Here is a 6,022-nt window from a genome sequence, read left to right as displayed (position 1 = left end):
CATTATTGTCATCGTTATTATTGTTGTAGTCATTATTATTACCCGCAATGCCGTTTTACTGTAAAGCAGCAAACTGTCACTGCCACCACGTGGAAAGTTGGGCCTCAAACGCCCGCCAGAAAAAAGTCGCAACACGCTCAGCAATTCACAATTACATAGAAAAATAGCACTGTCAAAAAGTTTCTGAAACGTGTGTGAAGAAAATCCCCGACATTTTGACTTTTTTCTCGAAATTTTGACTTTTTTTCTCGAAATTTTGACTTTTTTCCTCAAAATTTTGACTTTTTTTCTCAAAATTTTGACTCTTTTCCTCAAAATTATGACTTTTTTCTCGAAATTTCGACTTTTTTTCTCGAAATTTCGACTTTTTTTCTCTAAATTTTGACTTTTTTCCTTGAAATTTTGACTTTTTTCTCGAAATTTTGACTTTTTTCCTTGAAATTTTGACTTTTTTCCTCGAAATTTTGACTTTTTTCTCGAAATTTTGACTTTTTTCCTCGAAATTTTGACTTTTTTCCTCGAAATTTTGACTTTTTTCTCAAAATTTTGACTTTTTTCCTCGACATTTTGACTTTTTTCTCGAAATTTTGACTTTTTTTCTCTAAATTTTGACTTTTTTCCTCAACATTTTGAGTTTTTTCCTCGAAATTTTGACTTTTTTCTCGAAATCTTGACTTTTTTCTCGACATTTTGACTTTTTTTCTCGAAATTTTGGCTTTTTTCCTCGAAATTTTGACTTTTTTCCTTGAAATTTTGACTTTTTTCCTCGAAATTTTGACTTTTTCCTTGAAATTTTGACTTTTTTCCTCGAAATTTTGACTTTTTTCTCGAAATTTTGACTTTTTTCCTCGAAATTTTGACTTTTTTCCTCGAAATTTTGACTTTTTTTCTCGACATTTCAACACATTATCTTCAGTAATTAGCGCGGCGGTTGCCAAACAGTTGCACACACAGTCAGACGCCATGAAAAAGACGAGACAGTGAGTAAGGGTTAGTCTTTATTGGTGTTTGGAGGGGAAAAAGAGAGCACATAAGCCATCATCCCTACATTATTTTGACTTTTTTCCTCAATATTTTGACTTTTTTCCTCGAAATTTTGACTTTTTTCTCGACATTTTTACTTTTTTTCTCGAAATTTTGACTTTTTTCCTAGAAATTTTGACTTTTTTCCTCGAAATCGTGACTTTCTCCTAGACATTTCGACTTTTTTTTCCACATTTTGACTTTTTTCTCGACATTTTGACTTTTTTCTCTAAATTTTGACTTTTTTCTCTAAATTTTGACCTTTTTCTCGAAATTTTGACTTTTTTCCTCGAAATTTTGACTTTTTTCCTCGAAATTTTGACTTTTTTGCTCGAAATTTTGACTTTTTTCCTCAAAATTTTGACTTTTTTCCTCAAAATTTTGACTTTTTTCCTCGACATTTTGACTTTTTTCTCGAAATGTTGACTTTTTTTCTTGAAATTTTGACTTTTTTCCTCAAAATTTTGACTTTTTTCCTCGAAATTTTGACTTTTTTCCTCAAAATTTTGACTTTTTTCCTCGAAATCTTGACTTTCTCCTCGACATTTCGACTTTTTTTCCACATTTTGACTTTTTTCTCGAAATTTCGACTTTTTTTCTTGAAATTTTGACTTTTTTCCTTGAAATTTTGACTTTTTTCTCGAAATTTCGACTTTTTTTCTTGAAATTTTGACTTTTTTCCTTGACATTTTTACTTTTTTCCTCGAAATTTTGACTTTTTTCTCGAAATTTTGACTTTTTTCCTCGACATTTTGACTTTTTTCTCGAAATTTTGACTTTTATTCTCGAAATTTTGACTTTTTTCCTCAAAATTTTGACTTTTTTCCTCAAAATTTTGACTTTTTTCCTCAAAATTTTGACTTTTTTCTCGAAATTTTGACTTTTTTCCTCAAAATTTTGACTTTTTTCCTCAAAATTTTGACTTTTTTCCTCGAAATCTTCACTTTCTCCTTGACATTTCGACTTTTTTTTCCACATTTTGACTTTTTTCCTCGAAATTTTGACTTTTTTCCTCGAAATCTTGACTTTTTTCTCGACATTTTGACTTTTTTTCTCAAAATTTTGACTTTTTTCCTAGAAATTTTGATTTTTTCCTCGAAATCTTGACTTTCTCCTTGACAGAGGAAAAAAGTCAAAATTTTGAGGAAAAAAGTCAAAATTTCGAGAATAAAAGTCAAAATTTCGAGAAAAAAGTCAAAATGTCGAGGAAAAAAGTCAAAATTTCGAGAAAAAAGTCAAAATTTCGAGGAAAAAAGTAAAAATGTCAAGGAAAAAAGTCAAAATTTCAAGAAAAAAAGTCAAAATTTCGAGAAAAAAGTCAAAATTTCAAGGAAAAAAGTCAAAATTTCAAGAAAAAAAGTCGAAATTTCGAGAAAAAAGTCAAAATGTGGAAAAAAAGTCGAAATGTCGAGGAGAAAGTCAAGATTTCGAGGAAAAAAGTCAAAATTTTGAGGAAAAAAGTCAAAATTTCGAGGAAAAAAGTCAAAATTTTGAGGAAAAAAGTCAAAATTTCAAGAAAAAAAGTCAAAATGTTGAGGAAAAAAGTCAAAATTTCGAGAAAAAAAGTCAAAATTTCGAGAAAAAAGTCAAAATGTTGAGGAAAAAAGTCAAAATTTCGAGAAAAAAGTCAAAATTTCGAGGAAAAAGTCAAAATTTCAAGGAAAAAAGTCAAAATTTCGAGAAAAAAGTCAAAATTTCAAGGAAAAAAGTCAAAATTTCAAGAAAAAAAGTCGAAATTGCCGTTTTACTGTAAAGCAGCAAACTGTCACTGCCACCACGTGGAAAGTTGGGCCTCAAACGCCCGCCAGAAAAAAGTCGCAACACGCTCAGCAATTCACAATTACATAGAAAAATAGCACTGTCAAAAAGTTTCTGAAACGTGTGTGAAGAAAATCCCCGACATTTTGACTTTTTTCTCAAAATTTTGACTTTTTCTCGAAATTTTGACTTTTTTCCTCAAAATTTTGACTTTTTCCTCGACATTTTGACTTTTTTCTCGAAATTTTGACTTTTTTCCTCGAAATTTTGACTTTTTTTCTCGAAATTTTGACTTTTTTCCTAGAAATTTTGACTTTTTTCCTCGAAATTTTGACTTTTTTCCTCGAAATCTTGACTTTCTCCTCAACATTTGGACTTTTTTCTCGACATTTTGACTTTTTTTCTCAAAATTTTGACTTTTTTCCTAGAAATTTTGACTTTTTTCCTCGAAATCTTGACTTTCTTCTCGACATTTCAACTTTTTTTTCCACATTTTGACTTTTTTCTCGAAATTTTGATTTTCTTTCTTGGAAATTTTGACTTTTTTCCTCGAAATCTTGACTTTCTCCTCAACATTTGGACTTTTTTCTCGACATTTTGACTTTTTTTCTCAAAATTTTGACTTTTTTCCTAGAAATTTTGACTTTTTTCCTCGAAATCTTGACTTTCTTCTCGACATTTCAACTTTTTTCTCGACATTTTGACTTTTTTTCTCGAAATTTTGACTTTTTTCCTAGAAATTTTGACTTTTTTCCTTGAAATCTTGACTTTCTCCTCGACATTTCGACTTTTTTTTCCACATTTCGACTTTTTTTCTTGAAATTTTGACTTTTTTCCTCGAAATTTTGACTTTTTTCTCGAAATTTTGACTTTTTTCCTCGAAATTTTGACTTTTTTCCTCGAAATTTTGACTTTTTTCTCGAAATTTTGACTTTTTTCCTCAAAATTTTGACTTTTTTCCTCGAAATCTTGACTTTCTTCTCGACATTTCGACTTTTTTTTCAACATTGACTTTTTTCTCGAAATTTTGACTTTTTTTCTTGAAATTTTGACTTTTTTCCTCAAAACTTTGACTTTTTTCCTCCAAATTTAGACTTTTTTCCTCGACATTTTGACCTTTTTCTCGAAATTTTGACTTTTTTTCTCGAAATTTTGACTTTTTTCCTCAAAATTTTGACTTTTTTCCTCGAAATTTTGACTTCTTTCTCGACAATTTGACTTTTTTTCTCGACATTTTGACTTTTTTCCTAGAAATTTTGACTTTTTTCCTCGAAATCTTGACTTTCTCCTCGACATTTTGACTTTTTTTTCCACATTTTGACTTTTTTCTCGAAATTTCGACTTTTTTTCTTGAAATTTTGACTTTTTTCCTTGAAATTTTGACTTTTTTCTCGAAATTTTGACTTTTTTCCTTGAAATGTTGACTTTTTTCCTCAAAATTTTGACTTTTTTCTCGAAATTTTGACTTTTTTCTCGAAATTTTGACTTTTTTCCTCGAAATTTTGACTTTTTTTCTCGACATTTCAACACATTATCTTCAGTAATTAGCGCAGCGGTTGCCAAACAGTTGCACACAAAGTCAGACGCCATGAAAAAGAAGAGACAGTGAGTAAGGGTTAGTCTTTATTGGTGTTTGGAGGGGAAAAAGAGAGCACATAAGCCATCATCCCTGTGGCCAGCACACAACACTGGTGAGAAGTCTGGGGCGTGTCGCGCTCATGGGACTTGTAGTTCATAACAGTCAGTCACAACAAGGAGAAGAGAGCTGAGATTCCACAAAGTTCAAGAAGAAATAACAAGGCTGTGTACATTATTGTCATCGTTATTATTGTTGTAGTCATTATTATTACCCGCAATGCCGTTTTACTGTAAAGCAGCAAACTGTCACTGCCACCACGTGGAAAGTTGGGCCTCAAACGCCCGCCAGAAAAAAGTCGCAACACGCTCAGCAAATTCACAATTACATAGAAAAATAGCACTGTCAAAAAGTTTCTGAAACGTGTGTGAAGAAAATCCCAAATCCCAGATTTCATAAGAAAGCACACACCTCTGAGACCTATTTTATTTCAGTTCAAAAGTTTGTGTCTCATATTCAGGAAGAAGAAAAAAAAAAGACGACAAAAAAAAAAAGAAAGAGGTTGTATGGGCTCATGAGCAATCCATGGAAAGTTGACTTTGAGAATAAAAGGGGTTATTTGTGCGAGGATCAATTTTCAGCTTCCCCTGAAGAAAACAAGCAGCATGACACCACGGAGAAGAACATCATATCTACAAGAGCAATCAAAACACTTGCAAATGTGACTGTATAGTAGATAAAAAAAATGTATAGTTGCCATCTGTAATTAAAAACTTTTGTTTATGACCATCCACTAAACCCCGCCCCCATTCAGTGACTGTCCAATCACAGCGTTATGGCTGCACACTGCAAAAACTCAAGATCTTAACAGGAATATCTGTCTTATTTCTAGTTAAAATGTCTCATTTTTAGTAAAAAAAAATCTCATTACACTTAAAACAAGACTGCATTTGAACACTGTTTTTCTTTGATTGGAAATGTTTTCTTTGATAGAAGTGAAGTTTTTTTTGTTTTTTTGTTGTTTGTTTTTGTTTGTTTTTTGTTTTTTTGTTTGCAACTTTTTTGATTGAAGTAGTGTTTTGTGTTTGGGCCATATTATGGGTAGGACATTTGTGTCTTTATCATTTAATCAAAAAAGAAGTTGCTTCAAAAAGAAAAAAATATTTTCAATAAAAAAAAAATCACTTCAATAAAAAAAAACTTTTTCAATCAAAGAAAAAAAGTGTTTGAATGCAAAAAAATATTTGAGACCAAAAAATTGCATTTGAACACTTTTTTTTTTTATTAAAAATATTTTTTTTTCGATTTAAATTTTTTTTTTTATTGAAGAGAAAAAAGTTTTGAATTCTTTTTTTTTATTGAATCATTTTGCCACAAACATCCTGCAGTGGGCGGAAAAAACAACAATTTTCACCTGTTTCAAGTAGATTTTCACTTGAAATAAGTAGAAAAATCTGCCAGTGGAACAAGGTTTTTTTGCTTGTAATGAGAAGATAAATCTTGTTCCACTGGCAGATTTTTCTACTTATTTCAAGTGAAAATCTACTTGAAACAGGTGAAAATTGTTGTTTTTTCCAGTGATGAGTCTTGTTTTAAGTGTAATAAGATTTTTTGACTAAAAATGAGACATTTTAACTACAAATAAGACAAATTTTCCTGGTAAGA

Source organism: Cololabis saira, chromosome 15 (assembly GCF_033807715.1).
Source record: "Cololabis saira isolate AMF1-May2022 chromosome 15, fColSai1.1, whole genome shotgun sequence".
Taxonomy (NCBI): Eukaryota; Metazoa; Chordata; class Actinopteri; order Beloniformes; family Belonidae; genus Cololabis; species Cololabis saira.
The sequence above is the reverse complement of the archived record's forward strand: the minus strand, read 5'-3'. Positions refer to the sequence as shown.